Source organism: Lepisosteus oculatus, chromosome 14 (genome assembly GCF_040954835.1).
Source record: "Lepisosteus oculatus isolate fLepOcu1 chromosome 14, fLepOcu1.hap2, whole genome shotgun sequence".
Taxonomy (NCBI): Eukaryota; Metazoa; Chordata; class Actinopteri; order Semionotiformes; family Lepisosteidae; genus Lepisosteus; species Lepisosteus oculatus.
Genome location: NC_090709.1, coordinates 22,250,747 through 22,268,246, shown reverse-complemented (window position 1 = coordinate 22,268,246; position 17,500 = coordinate 22,250,747). Strand labels below are relative to the sequence as shown.

At 52.2% G+C, this 17,500-nt stretch overlaps 18 non-coding genes and 9 pseudogenes across 18 annotated transcripts; all 27 read right to left on the bottom strand.

Annotated features, from left to right (window-relative positions):
• Positions 1 to 327: 327 nt before the first annotated feature.
• On the bottom strand, positions 328 to 443 carry LOC138219248 (5S ribosomal RNA; annotated as a pseudogene).
• A 537-nt stretch (positions 444 to 980) lies between these two features.
• Positions 981 to 1,099, bottom strand: LOC138244114 (5S ribosomal RNA). Its single transcript, XR_011192728.1, has one exon. It is a non-coding gene; the product is annotated as a 5S ribosomal RNA (ribosomal RNA).
• Positions 1,100 to 1,636: 537 nt separating this feature from the next.
• Positions 1,637 to 1,755, bottom strand: LOC138216110 (5S ribosomal RNA). Its single transcript, XR_011179822.1, has one exon. It is a non-coding gene; the product is annotated as a 5S ribosomal RNA (ribosomal RNA).
• Positions 1,756 to 2,292: 537 nt separating this feature from the next.
• Positions 2,293 to 2,411, bottom strand: LOC138216109 (5S ribosomal RNA). The gene has a single exon (XR_011179821.1). It is a non-coding gene; the product is annotated as a 5S ribosomal RNA (ribosomal RNA).
• Positions 2,412 to 2,948: 537 nt separating this feature from the next.
• LOC138244113 (5S ribosomal RNA) lies at positions 2,949 to 3,067 on the bottom strand. Its single transcript, XR_011192727.1, has one exon. It is a non-coding gene; the product is annotated as a 5S ribosomal RNA (ribosomal RNA).
• Positions 3,068 to 3,604: 537 nt separating this feature from the next.
• On the bottom strand, positions 3,605 to 3,723 carry LOC138244112 (5S ribosomal RNA). Its single transcript, XR_011192726.1, has one exon. It is a non-coding gene; the product is annotated as a 5S ribosomal RNA (ribosomal RNA).
• A 537-nt stretch (positions 3,724 to 4,260) lies between these two features.
• LOC138218039 (5S ribosomal RNA) lies at positions 4,261 to 4,379 on the bottom strand (annotated as a pseudogene).
• Positions 4,380 to 4,916: 537 nt separating this feature from the next.
• Positions 4,917 to 5,035, bottom strand: LOC138217976 (5S ribosomal RNA; annotated as a pseudogene).
• A 536-nt stretch (positions 5,036 to 5,571) lies between these two features.
• LOC138218474 (5S ribosomal RNA) lies at positions 5,572 to 5,690 on the bottom strand (annotated as a pseudogene).
• Positions 5,691 to 6,224: 534 nt separating this feature from the next.
• LOC138218382 (5S ribosomal RNA) lies at positions 6,225 to 6,343 on the bottom strand (annotated as a pseudogene).
• Positions 6,344 to 6,880: 537 nt separating this feature from the next.
• Positions 6,881 to 6,999, bottom strand: LOC138218355 (5S ribosomal RNA; annotated as a pseudogene).
• A 537-nt stretch (positions 7,000 to 7,536) lies between these two features.
• On the bottom strand, positions 7,537 to 7,655 carry LOC138216108 (5S ribosomal RNA). The gene has a single exon (XR_011179820.1). It is a non-coding gene; the product is annotated as a 5S ribosomal RNA (ribosomal RNA).
• Positions 7,656 to 8,192: 537 nt separating this feature from the next.
• On the bottom strand, positions 8,193 to 8,311 carry LOC138244111 (5S ribosomal RNA). The gene has a single exon (XR_011192725.1). It is a non-coding gene; the product is annotated as a 5S ribosomal RNA (ribosomal RNA).
• Positions 8,312 to 8,848: 537 nt separating this feature from the next.
• LOC138216107 (5S ribosomal RNA) lies at positions 8,849 to 8,967 on the bottom strand. Its single transcript, XR_011179819.1, has one exon. It is a non-coding gene; the product is annotated as a 5S ribosomal RNA (ribosomal RNA).
• Positions 8,968 to 9,504: 537 nt separating this feature from the next.
• LOC138217033 (5S ribosomal RNA) lies at positions 9,505 to 9,623 on the bottom strand. The gene has a single exon (XR_011180746.1). It is a non-coding gene; the product is annotated as a 5S ribosomal RNA (ribosomal RNA).
• A 537-nt stretch (positions 9,624 to 10,160) lies between these two features.
• LOC138217679 (5S ribosomal RNA) lies at positions 10,161 to 10,279 on the bottom strand. The gene has a single exon (XR_011181391.1). It is a non-coding gene; the product is annotated as a 5S ribosomal RNA (ribosomal RNA).
• Positions 10,280 to 10,816: 537 nt separating this feature from the next.
• On the bottom strand, positions 10,817 to 10,935 carry LOC138244110 (5S ribosomal RNA). Its single transcript, XR_011192724.1, has one exon. It is a non-coding gene; the product is annotated as a 5S ribosomal RNA (ribosomal RNA).
• Positions 10,936 to 11,472: 537 nt separating this feature from the next.
• Positions 11,473 to 11,591, bottom strand: LOC138244109 (5S ribosomal RNA). The gene has a single exon (XR_011192723.1). It is a non-coding gene; the product is annotated as a 5S ribosomal RNA (ribosomal RNA).
• Positions 11,592 to 12,128: 537 nt separating this feature from the next.
• Positions 12,129 to 12,247, bottom strand: LOC138216105 (5S ribosomal RNA). Its single transcript, XR_011179817.1, has one exon. It is a non-coding gene; the product is annotated as a 5S ribosomal RNA (ribosomal RNA).
• A 537-nt stretch (positions 12,248 to 12,784) lies between these two features.
• Positions 12,785 to 12,903, bottom strand: LOC138217032 (5S ribosomal RNA). The gene has a single exon (XR_011180745.1). It is a non-coding gene; the product is annotated as a 5S ribosomal RNA (ribosomal RNA).
• Positions 12,904 to 13,440: 537 nt separating this feature from the next.
• On the bottom strand, positions 13,441 to 13,559 carry LOC138217678 (5S ribosomal RNA). The gene has a single exon (XR_011181390.1). It is a non-coding gene; the product is annotated as a 5S ribosomal RNA (ribosomal RNA).
• A 537-nt stretch (positions 13,560 to 14,096) lies between these two features.
• LOC138244108 (5S ribosomal RNA) lies at positions 14,097 to 14,215 on the bottom strand. Its single transcript, XR_011192722.1, has one exon. It is a non-coding gene; the product is annotated as a 5S ribosomal RNA (ribosomal RNA).
• Positions 14,216 to 14,752: 537 nt separating this feature from the next.
• On the bottom strand, positions 14,753 to 14,871 carry LOC138244107 (5S ribosomal RNA). Its single transcript, XR_011192721.1, has one exon. It is a non-coding gene; the product is annotated as a 5S ribosomal RNA (ribosomal RNA).
• Positions 14,872 to 15,408: 537 nt separating this feature from the next.
• LOC138219177 (5S ribosomal RNA) lies at positions 15,409 to 15,517 on the bottom strand (annotated as a pseudogene).
• Positions 15,518 to 16,054: 537 nt separating this feature from the next.
• On the bottom strand, positions 16,055 to 16,173 carry LOC138217960 (5S ribosomal RNA; annotated as a pseudogene).
• Positions 16,174 to 16,710: 537 nt separating this feature from the next.
• Positions 16,711 to 16,829, bottom strand: LOC138217036 (5S ribosomal RNA). The gene has a single exon (XR_011180749.1). It is a non-coding gene; the product is annotated as a 5S ribosomal RNA (ribosomal RNA).
• Positions 16,830 to 17,366: 537 nt separating this feature from the next.
• LOC138218750 (5S ribosomal RNA) lies at positions 17,367 to 17,485 on the bottom strand (annotated as a pseudogene).
• Positions 17,486 to 17,500: the final 15 nt, after the last annotated feature.

Sequence of the window (17,500 nt, the reverse complement as noted above, 5' to 3'; positions counted from 1 at the left end):
TGCTTCCTTCCAATGAGGACGGAGCTACGGGAGAAAGGGCGCTATAGAGGATCGCTGTGGAGAGCTGCTGCTGTGCTTTGACATCTGAGCTCTGTGGAAAACGATCTCAATACAATTCTGAAAAACGCGACTCTCTGAACGCAAGCCGAACAAGTCTCCACAGCCGAAGCGCTGTGTCTCTTTTAAGCTGGCGATAAACCTTTCCTCGATCCTTTGCGGACTTGTTAAACTGTTCCTGATCAGAATAAAAAACGCTCACGCTAATACACAAGCACCCGTGTCTCGCCAAAGCTGACAAATAAACAGAAGGACAAGCCGCACTGCACGTGTGAACAGCTGGTATTCCCAGGCGGTCTCCCATCCAAGTACTAACCAGGCCCATCCCTGTTTAGCTTCCGAGATCAGACGAGATCAGGCGTGCTCAAGGGGGTGTGGCCGTAAGCGAGAGCAAAGCTCGCTGGCACCCTTCTTATTGAGAGGACATCTCCGTCACCTCTTTTACGACGCTGCTTTTTTTCCCTTGCGTTTTTCTCTTCTTCCCACGTTCTCTCTCTTCACTGCCTTCGTCCCCGCTCTATTTCACTTCAGCCTTTCACTCTTGCTTCCTTCCAATGAGGACGGAGCAGCGGGAGAAAGGGCGCTATAGAGGATCGCTGTGGAGAGCTGCTGCTGTGCTTTGACATCTGAGCTCTGTGGAAAACGATCTCAATACAATCCTGAAAAACGCGACTCTCCGAACGCCAGCCGAACAAGTCTCCACAGCCGAAGCGCTGTGTCTCTTTTCAGCTGGCGATAAACCTTTCCTCGATCCTTTGCGGACTTGTAAAACTGTTCCTGATCAGAATCAAAAACGCTCACGCTAATACACAAGCACCCGTGTCTCGTCAAAGCTGACAAATAAACAGACGGACAAGCCGCACTGCACGTGTGAACAGGGGAATGAGCGAGCGAGCGGGGATAGGGCGCCTCCTGCGCTTAAAAGCTTACAGCACCTGGTATTCCCAGGCGGTCTCCCATCCAAGTACTAACCAGGCCCATCCCTGTTTAGCTTCCGAGATCAGACGAGATCAGGCGTGCTCAAGGGGGTGTGGCCGTAAGCGAGAGCAAGGCTCGCTGGCACCCTTCTTATTGAGAGGACAGCTCCGTCACCTCTTTTACGACGCTGCTTTTTTTCCCTTGCGTTTTTCTCTTCTTCCCACGTTCTCTCTCTTCACTGCCTTCGTCCCCGTTGTATTTCACTTCAGCCTTTCACTCTTGCTTCCTTCCAATGAGGACGGAGCTACAGGAGAAAGGGCGCTATAGAGGATCGCTGTGGAGAGCTGCTGCTGTGCTTTGACATCTGAGCTCTGTGGAAAACGATCTCAATACAATTCTGAAAAACGCGACTCTCTGAACGCAAGCCGAACAAGTCTCCACAGCCGAAGCGCTGTGTCTCTTTTAAGCTGGCGATAAACCTTTCCTCGATCCTTTGCGGACTTGTTAAACTGTTCCTGATCAGAATAAAAAACGCTCACGCTAATACACAAGCACCCGTGTCTCGCCAAAGCTGACAAATAAACAGAAGGACAAGCCGCACTGCACGTGTGAACAGGGGAATGAGCGAGCGAGCGGGGATAGGGCGCCTCCTGCGCTTAAAAGCTTACAGCACCTGGTATTCCCAGGCGGTCTCCCATCCAAGTACTAACCAGGCCCATCCCTGTTTAGCTTCCGAGATCAGAGGAGATCAGGCGTGCTCAAGGGGGTGTGGCCGTAAGCGAGAGCAAAGCTCGCTGGCACCCTTCTTATTGAGAGGACATCTCCGTCACCTCTTTTACGACGCTGCTTTTTTTCCCTTGCGTTTTTCTCTTCTTCCCACGTTCTCTCTCTTCACTGCCTTCGTCCCCGCTCTATTTCACTTCAGCCTTTCACTCTTGCTTCCTTCCAATGAGGACGGAGCTGCGGGAGAAAGGGCGCTATAGAGGATCGCTGTTAAGAGCTGCTGCTGTGCTTTGACATCTGAGCTCTGTGGAAAACGATCTCAATACAATTCTGAAAAACGCGACTCTCCGAACGCCAGCCGAACAAGTCTCCACAGCCGAAGCGCTGTGTCTCTTTTCAGCTGGCGATAAACCTTTCCTCGATCCTTTGCGGACTTGTAAAACTGTTCCTGATCAGAATCAAAAACGCTCACGCTAATACACAAGCACCCGTGTCTCGTCAAAGCTGACAAATAAACAGAAGGACAAGCCGCACTGCACGTGTGAACAGGGGAATGAGCGAGCGAGCGGGGATAGGGCGCCTCCTGCGCTTAAAAGCTTACAGCACCTGGTATTCCCAGGCGGTCTCCCATCCAAGTACTAACCAGGCCCATCCCTGTTTAGCTTCCGAGATCAGAGGAGATCAGGCGTGCTCAAGGGGGTGTGGCCGTAAGCGAGAGCAAAGCTCGCTGGCACCCTTCTTATTGAGAGGACATCTCCGTCACCTCTTTTACGACGCTGCTTTTTTTCCCTTGCGTTTTTCTCTTCTTCCCACGTTCTCTCTCTTCACTGCCTTCGTCCCCGCTCTATTTCACTTCAGCCTTTCACTCTTGCTTCCTTCCAATGAGGACGGAGCTGCGGGAGAAAGGGCGCTATAGAGGATCGCTGTTAAGAGCTGCTGCTGTGCTTTGACATCTGAGCTCTGTGGAAAACGATCTCAATACAATTCTGAAAAACGCGACTCTCCGAACGCCAGCCGAACAAGTCTCCACAGCCGAAGCGCTGTGTCTCTTTTCAGCTGGCGATAAACCTTTCCTCGATCCTTTGCGGACTTGTAAAACTGTTCCTGATCAGAATCAAAAACGCTCACGCTAATACACAAGCACCCGTGTCTCGCCAAAGCTGACAAATAAACAGACGGACAAGCCGCACTGCACGTGTGAACAGGGGAATGAGCGAGCGAGCGGAGATAGGGCGCCTCCTGCGCTTAAAAGCTTACAGCACCTGGTATTCCCAGGCGGTCTCCCATCCAAGTACTAACCAGGCCCATCCCTGTTTAGCTTCCGAGATCAGACGAGATCAGGCGTGCTCAAGGGGGTGTGGCCGTAAGCGAGAGCAAGGCTCGCTGGCACCCTTCTTATTGAGAGGACAGCTCCGTCACCTCTTTTACGACGCTGCTTTTTTTCCCTTGCGTTTTTCTCTTCTTCCCACGTTCTCTCTCTTCACTGCCTTCGTCCCCGCTCTATTTCACTTCAGCCTTTCACTCTTGCTTCCTTCCAATGAGGACGGAGCTGCGGGAGAAAGGGCGCTATAGAGGATCGCTGTGGAGAGCTGCTGCTGTGCTTTGACATCTGAGCTCTGTGGAAAACGATCTCAATACAATCCTGAAAAACGCGACTCTCCGAACGCCAGCCGAACAAGTCTCCACAGCCGAAGCGCTGTGTCTCTTTTCAGCTGGCGATAAACCTTTCCTCGATCCTTTGCGGACTTGTAAAACTGTTCCTGATCAGAATCAAAAACGCTCACGCTAATACACAAGCACCCGTGTCTCGCCAAAGCTGACAAATAAACAGACGGACAAGCCGCACTGCACGTGTGAACAGGGGAATGAGCGAGCGAGCGGGGATAGGGCGCCTCCTGCGCTTAAAAGCTTACAGCACCTGGTATTCCCAGGCGGTCTCCCATCCAAGTACTAACCAGGCCCATCCCTGTTTAGCTTCCGAGATCAGACGAGATCAGGCGTGCTCAAGGGGGTGTGGCCGTAAGCGAGAGCAAGGCTCGCTGGCACCCTTCTTATTGAGAGGACAGCTCCGTCACCTCTTTTACGACGCTGCTTTTTTTCCCTTGCGTTTTTCTCTTCTTCCCACGTTCTCTCTCTTCACTGCCTTCGTCCCCGTTGTATTTCACTTCAGCCTTTCACTCTTGCTTCCTTCCAATGAGGACGGAGCTACGGGAGAAAGGGCGCTATAGAGGATCGCTGTGGAGAGCTGCTGCTGTGCTTTGACATCTGAGCTCTGTGGAAAACGATCTCAATACAATTCTGAAAAACGCGACTCTCTGAACGCAAGCCGAACAAGTCTCCACAGCCGAAGCGCTGTGTCTCTTTTAAGCTGGCGATAAACCTTTCCTCGATCCTTTGCGGACTTGTTAAACTGTTCCTGATCAGAATAAAAAACGCTCACGCTAATACACAAGCACCCGTGTCTCGCCAAAGCTGACAAATAAACAGAAGGACAAGCCGCACTGCACGTGTGAACAGGGGAATGAGCGAGCGAGCGGGGATAGGGCGCCTCCTGCGCTTAAAAGCTTACAGCACCTGGTATTCCCAGGCGGTCTCCCATCCAAGTACTAACCAGGCCCATCCCTGTTTAGCTTCCGAGATCAGAGGAGATCAGGCGTGCTCAAGGGTGTGTGGCCGTAAGCAAGAGCAAAGCTCGCTGGCACCCTTCTTATTGAGAGGACATCTCCGTCACCTCTTTTACGACGCTACTTTTTTTCCCTTGCGTTTTTCTCTTCTTCCCACGTTCTCTCTCTTCACTGCCTTCGTCCCCGCTCTATTTCACTTCAGCCTTTCACTCTTGCTTCCTTCCAATGAGGACGGAGCAGCGGGAGAAAGGGCGCTATAGAGGATCGCTGTGGAGAGCTGCTGCTGTGCTTTGACATCTGAGCTCTGTGGAAAACGATCTCAATACAATCCTGAAAAACGCGACTCTCCGAACGCCAGCCGAACAAGTCTCCACAGCCGAAGCGCTGTGTCTCTTTTCAGCTGGCGATAAACCTTTCCTCGATCCTTTGCGGACTTGTAGAACTGTTCCTGATCAGAATAAAAAACGCTCACGCTAATACACAAGCACCCGTGTCGCGCCAAAGCTGACAAATAAACAGACGGACAAGCCGCACTGCACGTGTGAACAGGGGAATGAGCGAGCGAGCGGGGATAGGGCGCCTCCTGCGCTTAAAAGGTTACAGCACCTGGTATTCCCAGGCGGTCTCCCATCCAAGTACTAACCAGGCCCATCCCTGTTTAGCTTCCAAGATCAGACGAGATCAGGCGTGCTCAAGGGGGTGTGGCCGTAAGCGAGAGCAAGGCTCGCTGGCACCCTTCTTATTGTGAGGACAGCTCCGTCACCTCTTTTACGACGCTGCTTTTTTCCCTTGCGTTTTTCTCTTCTTCCCACGTTCTCTCTCTTCACTGCCTTCGTCCCCGCTCTATTTCACTTCAGCCTTTCACTCTTGCTTCCTTCCAATGAGGACGGAGCTGCGGGAGAAAGGGCGCTATAGAGGATCGCTGTTAAGAGCTGCTGCTGTGCTTTGACATCTGAGCTCTGTGGAAAACGATCTCAATACAATTCTGAAAAACGCGACTCTCCGAACGCCAGCTGAACAAGTCTCCACAGCCGAAGCGCTGTGTCTCTTTTCAGCTGGCGATAAACCTTTCCTCGATCCTTTGCAGACTTGTAAAACTGTTCCTGATCAGAAACAAAAACGCTCACGCTAATACACAAGCACCCGTGTCTCGCCAAAGCTGACAAATAAACAGACGGACAAGCCGCACTGCACGTGTGAACAGGGGAATGAGCGAGCGAGCGGGGATAGGGCGCCTCCTGCGCTTAAAACCTTACAGCACCTGGAATTCTCAGGCGGTCTCCCATCCAAGTACTAACCAGGCCCATCCCTGTTTAGCTTCCGAGATCAGACAAGATCAGGCGTGCTCAAGGGGGTGTGGCCATAAGCGAGAGCAAGGCTCGCTGGCACCCTTCTTATTGAGAGGACAGCTCCGTCACCTCTTTTACGACGCTGCTTTTTTTCCCTTGCGTTTTTCTCTTCTTCCCACGTTCTCTCTCTTCACTGCCTTCGTCCCTGCTCTATTTCACTTCAGCCTTTCACTCTTGCTTCCTTCCAATGAGGATGGAGCTGCGGGAGAAAGGGCGCTATAGAGGATCGCTGTGGAGAGCTGCTGCTGTGCTTTGACATCTGAGCTCTGTGGAAAACGATCTCAATACAATTCTGAAAAACGCGACTCTCTGAACGCAAGCCGAACAAGTCTCCACAGCCGAAGCGCTGTGTCTCTTTTCAGCTGGCGATAAACCTTTCCTCGATCCTTTGCGGACTTGTTAAACTGTTCCTGATCAGAATAAAAAACGCTCACGCTAATACACAAGCACCCGTGTCTCGCCAAAGCTGACAAATAAACAGGACAAGCCGCACTGCACGTGTGAACAGGGGAATGAGCGAGCGAGCGGGGATAGGGCGCCTCCTGCGCTTAAAAGCTTACAGCACCTGGTATTCCCAGGCGGTGTCCCATCCAAGTACTAACCAGGCCCATCTCTGTTTAGCTTCCAAGATCAGACGAGATCAGGCGTGCTCAAGGGGGTGTGGCCGTAAGCGAGATCAAGGCTCGCTGGCACCCTTCTTATTGAGAGGACAGCTCCGTCACCTCTTTTACGACGCTGCTTTTTTTCCCTTGCGTTTTTCTCTTCTTCCCACGTTCTCTCTCTTCACTGCCTTCGTCCCCGCTCTATTTCACTTCAGCCTTTCACTCTTGCTTCCTTCCAATGAGGACGGAGCTGCGGGAGAAAGGGCGCTATAGAGGATCGCTGTGGAGAGCTGCTGCTGTGCTTTGACATCTGAGCTCTGTGGAAAACGATCTCAATACAATTCTGAAAAACGCGACTCTCCGAACGCCAGCCGAACAAGTCTCCACAGCCGAAGCGCTGTGTCTCTTTTCAGCTGGCGATAAACCTTTCCTCGATCCTTTGCGGACTTGTAAAACTGTTCCTGATCAGAATAAAAAACGCTCACGCTAATAGACAAGCACCCGTGTCTCGCCAAAGCTGACAAATAAACAGACGGACAAGCCGCACTGCACGTGTGAACAGGGGAATGAGCGAGCGAGCGGGGATAGGGCGCCTCCTGCGCTTAAAAGCTTACAGCACCTGGTATTCCCAGGCGGTCTCCCATCCAAGTACTAACCAGGCCCATCCCTGTTTAGTTTCCGAGATCAGACGAGATTAGGCGTGCTCAAGGGGGTGTGGCCGTAAGCGAGAGCAAGGCTCGCTGGCACCCTTCTTATTGAGAGGACAGCTCCGTCACCTCTTTTACGACGCTGCTTTTTTTCCCTTGCGTTTTTCTCTTCTTCCCACGTTCTCTCTCTTCACTGCCTTCGTCCCCGCTCTATTTCACTTCAGCCTTTCACTCTTGCTTCCTTCCAATGAGGACAGAGCTGCGGGAGAAAGGGCGCTATAGAGGATCGCTGTGGAGAGCTGCTGCTGTGCTTTGACATCTGAGCTCTGTGGAAAACGATCTCAATACAATTCTGAAAAACGCGACTCTCTGAACGCAAGCCGAACAAGTCTCCACAGCCGAAGCGCTGTGTCTCTTTTAAGCTGGCGATAAACCTTTCCTCGATCCTTTGCGGACTTGTTAAACTGTTCCTGATCAGAATAAAAAACGCTCACGCTAATACACAAGCACCCGTGTCTCGCCAAAGCTGACAAATAAACAGAAGGACAAGCCGCACTGCACGTGTGAACAGGGGAATGAGCGAGCGAGCGGGGATAGGGCGCCTCCTGCGCTTAAAAGCTTACAGCACCTGGTATTCCCAGGCGGTCTCCCATCCAAGTACTAACCAGGCCCATCCCTGTTTAGCTTCCGAGATCAGAGGAGATCAGGCGTGCTCAAGGGGGTGTGGCCGTAAGCGAGAGCAAAGCTCGCTGGCACCCTTCTTATTGAGAGGACATCTCCGTCACCTCTTTTACGACGCTGCTTTTTTTCCCTTGCGTTTTTCTCTTCTTCCCACGTTCTCTCTCTTCACTGCCTTCGTCCCCGCTCTATTTCACTTCAGCCTTTCACTCTTGCTTCCTTCCAATGAGGACGGAGCAGCGGGAGAAAGGGCGCTATAGAGGATCGCTGTGGAGAGCTGCTGCTGTGCTTTGACATCTGAGCTCTGTGGAAAACGATCTCAATACAATCCTGAAAAACGCGACTCTCCGAACGCCAGCCGAACAAGTCTCCACAGCCGAAGCGCTGTGTCTCTTTTCAGCTGGCGATAAACCTTTCCTCGATCCTTTGCGGACTTGTAAAACTGTTCCTGATCAGAATCAAAAACGCTCACGCTAATACACAAGCACCCGTGTCTCGTCAAAGCTGACAAATAAACAGACGGACAAGCCGCACTGCACGTGTGAACAGGGGAATGAGCGAGCGAGCGGGGATAGGGCGCCTCCTGCGCTTAAAAGCTTACAGCACCTGGTATTCCCAGGCGGTCTCCCATCCAAGTACTAACCAGGCCCATCCCTGTTTAGCTTCCGAGATCAGACGAGATCAGGCGTGCTCAAGGGGGTGTGGCCGTAAGCGAGAGCAAGGCTCGCTGGCACCCTTCTTATTGAGAGGACAGCTCCGTCACCTCTTTTACGACGCTGCTTTTTTTCCCTTGCGTTTTTCTCTTCTTCCCACGTTCTCTCTCTTCACTGCCTTCGTCCCCGTTGTATTTCACTTCAGCCTTTCACTCTTGCTTCCTTCCAATGAGGACGGAGCTACGGGAGAAAGGGCGCTATAGAGGATCGCTGTGGAGAGCTGCTGCTGTGCTTTGACATCTGAGCTCTGTGGAAAACGATCTCAATACAATTCTGAAAAACGCGACTCTCTGAACGCAAGCCGAACAAGTCTCCACAGCCGAAGCGCTGTGTCTCTTTTAAGCTGGCGATAAACCTTTCCTCGATCCTTTGCGGACTTGTTAAACTGTTCCTGATCAGAATAAAAAACGCTCACGCTAATACACAAGCACCCGTGTCTCGCCAAAGCTGACAAATAAACAGAAGGACAAGCCGCACTGCACGTGTGAACAGGGGAATGAGCGAGCGAGCGGGGATAGGGCGCCTCCTGCGCTTAAAAGCTTACAGCACCTGGTATTCCCAGGCGGTCTCCCATCCAAGTACTAACCAGGCCCATCCCTGTTTAGCTTCCGAGATCAGAGGAGATCAGGCGTGCTCAAGGGGGTGTGGCCGTAAGCGAGAGCAAAGCTCGCTGGCACCCTTCTTATTGAGAGGACATCTCCGTCACCTCTTTTACGACGCTGCTTTTTTTCCCTTGCGTTTTTCTCTTCTTCCCACGTTCTCTCTCTTCACTGCCTTCGTCCCCGCTCTATTTCACTTCAGCCTTTCACTCTTGCTTCCTTCCAATGAGGACGGAGCAGCGGGAGAAAGGGCGCTATAGAGGATCGCTGTGGAGAGCTGCTGCTGTGCTTTGACATCTGAGCTCTGTGGAAAACGATCTCAATACAATCCTGAAAAACGCGACTCTCCGAACGCCAGCCGAACAAGTCTCCACAGCCGAAGCGCTGTGTCTCTTTTCAGCTGGCGATAAACCTTTCCTCGATCCTTTGCGGACTTGTAAAACTGTTCCTGATCAGAATCAAAAACGCTCACGCTAATACACAAGCACCCGTGTCTCGTCAAAGCTGACAAATAAACAGACGGACAAGCCGCACTGCACGTGTGAACAGGGGAATGAGCGAGCGAGCGGGGATAGGGCGCCTCCTGCGCTTAAAAGCTTTCAGCACCTGGTATTCCCAGGCGGTCTCCCATCCAAGTACTAACCAGGCCCATCCCTGTTTAGCTTCCGAGATCAGACGAGATCAGGCGTGCTCAAGGGGGTGTGGCCGTAAGCGAGAGCAAGGCTCGCTGGCACCCTTCTTATTGAGAGGACAGCTCCGTCACCTCTTTTACGACGCTGCTTTTTTTCCCTTGCGTTTTTCTCTTCTTCCCACGTTCTCTCTCTTCACTGCCTTCGTCCCCGTTGTATTTCACTTCAGCCTTTCACTCTTGCTTCCTTCCAATGAGGACGGAGCTACGGGAGAAAGGGCGCTATAGAGGATCGCTGTGGAGAGCTGCTGCTGTGCTTTGACATCTGAGCTCTGTGGAAAACGATCTCAATACAATTCTGAAAAACGCGACTCTCTGAACGCAAGCCGAACAAGTCTCCACAGCCGAAGCGCTGTGTCTCTTTTCAGCTGGCGATAAACCTTTCCTCGATCCTTTGCGGACTTGTAGAACTGTTCCTGATCAGATTAAAAAACGCTCACGCTAATACACAAGCACCCGTGTCGCGCCAAAGCTGACAAATAAACAGACGGACAAGCCGCACTGCACGTGTGAACAGGGGAATGAGCGAGCGAGCGGGGATAGGGCGCCTCCTGCGCTTAAAAGGTTACAGCACCTGGTATTCCCAGGCGGTCTCCCATCCAAGTACTAACCAGGCCCATCCCTGTTTAGCTTCCAAGATCAGACGAGATCAGGCGTGCTCAAGGGGGTGTGGCCGTAAACGAGAGCAAGGCTCGCTGGCACCCTTCTTATTGAGAGGACAGCTCCGTCACCTCTTTTACGACGCTGCTTTTTTTCCCTTGCGTTTTTCTCTTCTTCCCACGTTCTCTCTCTTCACTGCCTTCGTCCCCGCTCTATTTCACTTCAGCCTTTCACTCTTGCTTCCTTCCAATGAGGACGGAGCTGCGGGAGAAAGGGCGCTATAGAGGATCGCTGTTAAGAGCTGCTGCTGTGCTTTGACATCTGAGCTCTGTGGAAAACGATCTCAATACAATTCTGAAAAACGCGACTCTCCGAACGCCAGCCGAACAAGTCTCCACAGCCGAAGCGCTGTGTCTCTTTTCAGCTGGCGATAAACCTTTCCTCGATCCTTTGCGGACTTGTAAAACTGTTCCTGATCAGAATCAAAAACGCTCACGCTAATACACAAGCACCCGTGTCTCGCCAAAGCTGACAAATAAACAGACGGACAAGCCGCACTGCACGTCTGAACAGGGGAATGAGCGAGCGAGCGGGGATAGGGCGCCTCCTGCGCTTAAAAGCTTACAGCACCTGGTATTCCCAGGCGGTCTCCCATCCAAGTACTAACCAGGCCCATCCCTGTTTAGCTTCCGAGATCAGACGAGATCAGGCGTGCTCAAGGGGGTGTGGCCGTAAGCGAGAGCAAGGCTCGCTGGCACCCTTCTTATTGAGAGGACAGCTCCGTCACCTCTTTTATGACGCTGCTTTTTTTCCCTTGCGTTTTTCTCTTCTTCCCACGTTCTCTCTCTTCACTGCCTTCGTCCCCGCTCTATTTCACTTCAGCCTTTCACTCTTGCTTCCTTCCAATGAGGACGGAGCTGCGGGAGAAAGGGCGCTATAGAGGATCGCTGTGGAGAGCTGCTGCTGTGCTTTGACATCTGAGCTCTGTGGAAAACGATCTCAATACAATCCTGAAAAACGCGACTCTCCGAACGCCAGCCGAACAAATCTCCACAGCCGAAGCGCTGTGTCTCTTTTCAGCTGGCGATAAACCTTTCCTCGATCCTTTGCGGACTTGTAAAACTGTTCCTGATCAGAATCAAAAACGCTCACGCTAATACACAAGCACCCGTGTCTCGCCAAAGCTGACAAATAAACAGACGGACAAGCCGCACTGCACGTCTGAACAGGGGAATGAGCGAGCGAGCGGGGATAGGGCGCCTCCTGCGCTTAAAAGCTTACAGCACCTGGTATTCCCAGGCGGTCTCCCATCCAAGTACTAACCAGGCCCATCCCTGTTTAGCTTCCGAGATCAGACGAGATCAGGCGTGCTCAAGGGGGTGTGGCCGTAAGCGAGAGCAAGGCTCGCTGGCACCCTTCTTATTGAGAGGACAGCTCCGTCACCTCTTTTACGACGCTGCTTTTTTTCCCTTGCGTTTTTCTCTTCTTCCCACGTTCTCTCTCTTCACTGCCTTCGTCCCCGCTCTATTTCACTTCAGCCTTTCACTCTTGCTTCCTTCCAATGAGGACGGAGCTACGGGAGAAAGGGCGCTATAGAGGATCGCTGTGGAGAGCTGCTGCTGTGCTTTGACATCTGAGCTCTGTGGAAAACGATCTCAATACAATTCTGAAAAACGCGACTCTCTGAACGCAAGCCGAACAAGTCTCCACAGCCGAAGCGCTGTGTCTCTTTTAAGCTGGCGATAAACCTTTCCTCGATCCTTTGCGGACTTGTTAAACTGTTCCTGATCAGAATAAAAAACGCTCACGCTAATACACAAGCACCCGTGTCTCGCCAAAGCTGACAAATAAACAGAAGGACAAGCCGCACTGCACGTGTGAACAGGGGAATGAGCGAGCGAGCGGGGATAGGGCGCCTCCTGCGCTTAAAAGCTTACAGCACCTGGTATTCCCAGGCGGTCTCCCATCCAAGTACTAACCAGGCCCATCCCTGTTTAGCTTCCGAGATCAGAGGAGATCAGGCGTGCTCAAGGGGGTGTGGCCGTAAGCGAGAGCAAAGCTCGCTGGCACCCTTCTTATTGAGAGGACATCTCCGTCACCTCTTTTACGACGCTGCTTTTTTTCCCTTGCGTTTTTCTCTTCTTCCCACGTTCTCTCTCTTCACTGCCTTCGTCCCCGCTCTATTTCACTTCAGCCTTTCACTCTTGCTTCCTTCCAATGAGGACGGAGCAGCGGGAGAAAGGGCGCTATAGAGGATCGCTGTGGAGAGCTGCTGCTGTGCTTTGACATCTGAGCTCTGTGGAAAACGATCTCAATACAATCCTGAAAAACGCGACTCTCCGAACGCCAGCCGAACAAGTCTCCACAGCCGAAGCGCTGTGTCTCTTTTCAGCTGGCGATAAACCTTTCCTCGATCCTTTGCGGACTTGTAAAACTGTTCCTGATCAGAATCAAAAACGCTCACGCTAATACACAAGCACCCGTGTCTCGTCAAAGCTGACAAATAAACAGACGGACAAGCCGCACTGCACGTGTGAACAGGGGAATGAGCGAGCGAGCGGGGATAGGGCGCCTCCTGCGCTTAAAAGCTTTCAGCACCTGGTATTCCCAGGCGGTCTCCCATCCAAGTACTAACCAGGCCCATCCCTGTTTAGCTTCCGAGATCAGACGAGATCAGGCGTGCTCAAGGGGGTGTGGCCGTAAGCGAGAGCAAGGCTCGCTGGCACCCTTCTTATTGAGAGGACAGCTCCGTCACCTCTTTTACGACGCTGCTTTTTTTCCCTTGCGTTTTTCTCTTCTTCCCACGTTCTCTCTCTTCACTGCCTTCGTCCCCGTTGTATTTCACTTCAGCCTTTCACTCTTGCTTCCTTCCAATGAGGACGGAGCTACGGGAGAAAGGGCGCTATAGAGGATCGCTGTGGAGAGCTGCTGCTGTGCTTTGACATCTGAGCTCTGTGGAAAACGATCTCAATACAATTCTGAAAAACGCGACTCTCTGAACGCAAGCCGAACAAGTCTCCACAGCCGAAGCGCTGTGTCTCTTTTCAGCTGGCGATAAACCTTTCCTCGATCCTTTGCGGACTTGTAGAACTGTTCCTGATCAGATTAAAAAACGCTCACGCTAATACACAAGCACCCGTGTCGCGCCAAAGCTGACAAATAAACAGACGGACAAGCCGCACTGCACGTGTGAACAGGGGAATGAGCGAGCGAGCGGGGATAGGGCGCCTCCTGCGCTTAAAAGGTTACAGCACCTGGTATTCCCAGGCGGTCTCCCATCCAAGTACTAACCAGGCCCATCCCTGTTTAGCTTCCAAGATCAGACGAGATCAGGCGTGCTCAAGGGGGTGTGGCCGTAAACGAGAGCAAGGCTCGCTGGCACCCTTCTTATTGAGAGGACAGCTCCGTCACCTCTTTTACGACGCTGCTTTTTTTCCCTTGCGTTTTTCTCTTCTTCCCACGTTCTCTCTCTTCACTGCCTTCGTCCCCGCTCTATTTCACTTCAGCCTTTCACTCTTGCTTCCTTCCAATGAGGACGGAGCTGCGGGAGAAAGGGCGCTATAGAGGATCGCTGTTAAGAGCTGCTGCTGTGCTTTGACATCTGAGCTCTGTGGAAAACGATCTCAATACAATTCTGAAAAACGCGACTCTCCGAACGCCAGCCGAACAAGTCTCCACAGCCGAAGCGCTGTGTCTCTTTTCAGCTGGCGATAAACCTTTCCTCGATCCTTTGCGGACTTGTAAAACTGTTCCTGATCAGAATCAAAAACGCTCACGCTAATACACAAGCACCCGTGTCTCGCCAAAGCTGACAAATAAACAGACGGACAAGCCGCACTGCACGTCTGAACAGGGGAATGAGCGAGCGAGCGGGGATAGGGCGCCTCCTGCGCTTAAAAGCTTACAGCACCTGGTATTCCCAGGCGGTCTCCCATCCAAGTACTAACCAGGCCCATCCCTGTTTAGCTTCCGAGATCAGACGAGATCAGGCGTGCTCAAGGGGGTGTGGCCGTAAGCGAGAGCAAGGCTCGCTGGCACCCTTCTTATTGAGAGGACAGCTCCGTCACCTCTTTTATGACGCTGCTTTTTTTCCCTTGCGTTTTTCTCTTCTTCCCACGTTCTCTCTCTTCACTGCCTTCGTCCCCGCTCTATTTCACTTCAGCCTTTCACTCTTGCTTCCTTCCAATGAGGACGGAGCTGCGGGAGAAAGGGCGCTATAGAGGATCGCTGTGGAGAGCTGCTGCTGTGCTTTGACATCTGAGCTCTGTGGAAAACGATCTCAATACAATCCTGAAAAACGCGACTCTCCGAACGCCAGCCGAACAAATCTCCACAGCCGAAGCGCTGTGTCTCTTTTCAGCTGGCGATAAACCTTTCCTCGATCCTTTGCGGACTTGTAAAACTGTTCCTGATCAGAATCAAAAACGCTCACGCTAATACACAAGCACCCGTGTCTCGCCAAAGCTGACAAATAAACAGACGGACAAGCCGCACTGCACGTCTGAACAGGGGAATGAGCGAGCGAGCGGGGATAGGGCGCCTCCTGCGCTTAAAAGCTTACAGCACCTGGTATTCCCAGGCGGTCTCCCATCCAAGTACTAACCAGGCCCATCCCTGTTTAGCTTCCGAGATCAGACGAGATCAGGCGTGCTCAAGGGGGTGTGGCCGTAAGCGAGAGCAAGGCTCGCTGGCACCCTTCTTATTGAGAGGACAGCTCCGTCACCTCTTTTACGACGCTGCTTTTTTTCCCTTGCGTTTTTCTCTTCTTCCCACGTTCTCTCTCTTCACTGCCTTCGTCCCCGCTCTATTTCACTTCAGCCTTTCACTCTTGCTTCCTTCCAATGAGGACGGAGCTACGGGAGAAAGGGCGCTATAGAGGATCGCTGTGGAGAGCTGCTGCTGTGCTTTGACATCTGAGCTCTGTGGAAAACGATCTCAATACAATTCTGAAAAACGCGACTCTCTGAACGCAAGCCGAACAAGTCTCCACAGCCGAAGCGCTGTGTCTCTTTTCAGCTGGCGATAAACCTTTCCTCGATCCTTTGCGGACTTGTTAAACTGTTCCTGATCAGAATAAAAAACGCTCACGCTAATACACAAGCACCCGTGTCTCGCCAAAGCTGACAAATAAACAGAAGGACAAGCCGCACTGCACGTGTGAACAGGGGAATGAGCCAGCGAGCGGGGATAGAGCGCCTCCTGCGCTTAAAAGCTTACAGCACCTGGTATTCCCAGGCGGTCTCCCATCCAAGTACTAACCAGGCCCATCCCTGTCTAGCTTCCGAGATCAGGCGTGCTCAAGGGGGTGTGGCCGTAAGTGAGAGCAAGGCTCGCTGGCACCCTTCTTATTGAGAGGACAGCTCCGTCACCTCTTTTACGACGCTGCTTTTTTTCCCTTGCGTTTTTCTCTTCTTCCCACGTTCTCTCTCTTCACTGCCTTCGTCCCCGCTGTATTTCACTTCAGCCTTTCACTCTTGCTTCCTTCCAATGAGGACGGAGCTACGGGAGAAAGGGCGCTATGGAGGATCGCTGTGGAGAGCTGCTGCTGTGCTTTGACATCTGAGCTCTGTGGAAAACGATCTCAATACAATTCTGAAAAACGCGACACTCCGAACGCCAGCCGAACAAGTCTCCACAGCCGAAGCGCTGTGTATCTTTTCAGCTGGCGATAAACCTTTCCTCGATCCTTTGCGGACTTGTAAAACTGTTCCTGATCAGAATAAAAAACGCTCACGCTAATACACAAGCACCCGTGTCTCGCCAAAGCTGACAAATAAACAGACGGACAAGCCGCACTGCACGTGTGAACAGGGGAATGAGCGAGCGAGTGGGGATAGGGCGCCTCCTGCGCTTAAAGGCTTACAGCACCTGGTATTCCCAGGCTGTCTCCCATCCAAGTACTAACCAGGCCCATCCCTGTTTAGCTTCCGAGATCAGACGAGATCAGGCGTGCTCAAGGGGGTGTGGCCGTAAACGAGAGCAAATCTCGCTGGCACCCTTCTTATTGAGAGGACAGCTCCGTCACCTCTTTTACGACGCTGCTTTTTTTCCCTTGCGTTTTTCTCTTCTTCCCACGTTCTCTCTCTTCACTGCCTTCGTCCCCGCTCTATTTCACTTCAGCATTTCACTCTTGCTTCCTTCCAATGAGGACGGAGCTGCGGGAGAAAGGGCGCTATAGAGGATCGCTGTGGAGAGCTGCTGCTGTGCTTTGACATCTGAGCTCTGTGGAAAACGATCTCAATACAATTCTGAAAAACGCGACTCTCCGAACGCCAGCCGAACAAGTCTCCACAGCCGAAGCGCTGTGTCTCTTTTCAGCTGGCGATAAACCTTTCCTCGATCCTTTGCGGACTTGTAAAACTGTTCCTGATCAGAATAAAAAACGCTCACGCTAATACACAAGCACCCGTGTCTCGCCAAAGCTGACAAATAAACAGATGGACAAGCCGCACTGCACGTGTGAACAGGGGAATGAGCGAGCGAGCGGAGATAGGGCGCCTCCTGCGCTTAAAAGCTTATAGCACCTGGTATTCCCAGGCGGTCTCCCACCCAAGTACTAACCAGGCCCATCCCTGTTTAGCTTCCGAGATCAGACGAGATCAGGCGTGCTCAAGGGGGTGTGGCCGTAAGCGAGAGCAAGGCTCGCTGGCACCCTTCTTATTGAGAGGACAGCTCCGTCACCTCTTTTACGACGCTGCTTTTTTTCCCTTGCGTTTTTCTCTTCTTCCCACGTTCTCTCTCTTCACTGCCTTCGTCCCCGCTCTATTTCACTTCAGCCTTTCACTCTTGCTTCCTTCCAATGAGGACGGAGCTGCGGGAGAAAGGGCGCTATAGAGGATCGCTGTGGAGAGCTGCTGCTGTGCTTTGACATCTGAGCTCTGTGGAAAACGATCTCAATACAATTCTGAAAAACGCGACTCTCCGAACGCCAGCCGAACAAGTCTCCGCAGCCGAAGCGCTGTGTCTCTTTTCAGCTGGCGATAAACCTTTCCTCGATCCTTTGCGGACTTGTAAAACTGTTCCTGATCAGAATAAAAAACGCTCACGCTAATACACAAGCACCCGTATCTCGCCAAAGCTGACAAATAAACAGATGGACAGGCCGCACTGCACGTGTGAACAGGGGAATGAGCGAGCGAGCGGGGATAGGGCGCCTCCTGCGCTTAAAAGCTTACAGCAGCTGGAATTCCCAGGTGGTCTCCCATCCAAGTACTAACCAGGCCCATCTCTGTTTAGCTTGCGAGATCAGACGAGATCAGGCGTGCTCAAGGTGGTGTGGCCGTAAGCAAGAGCAAGGCTCGC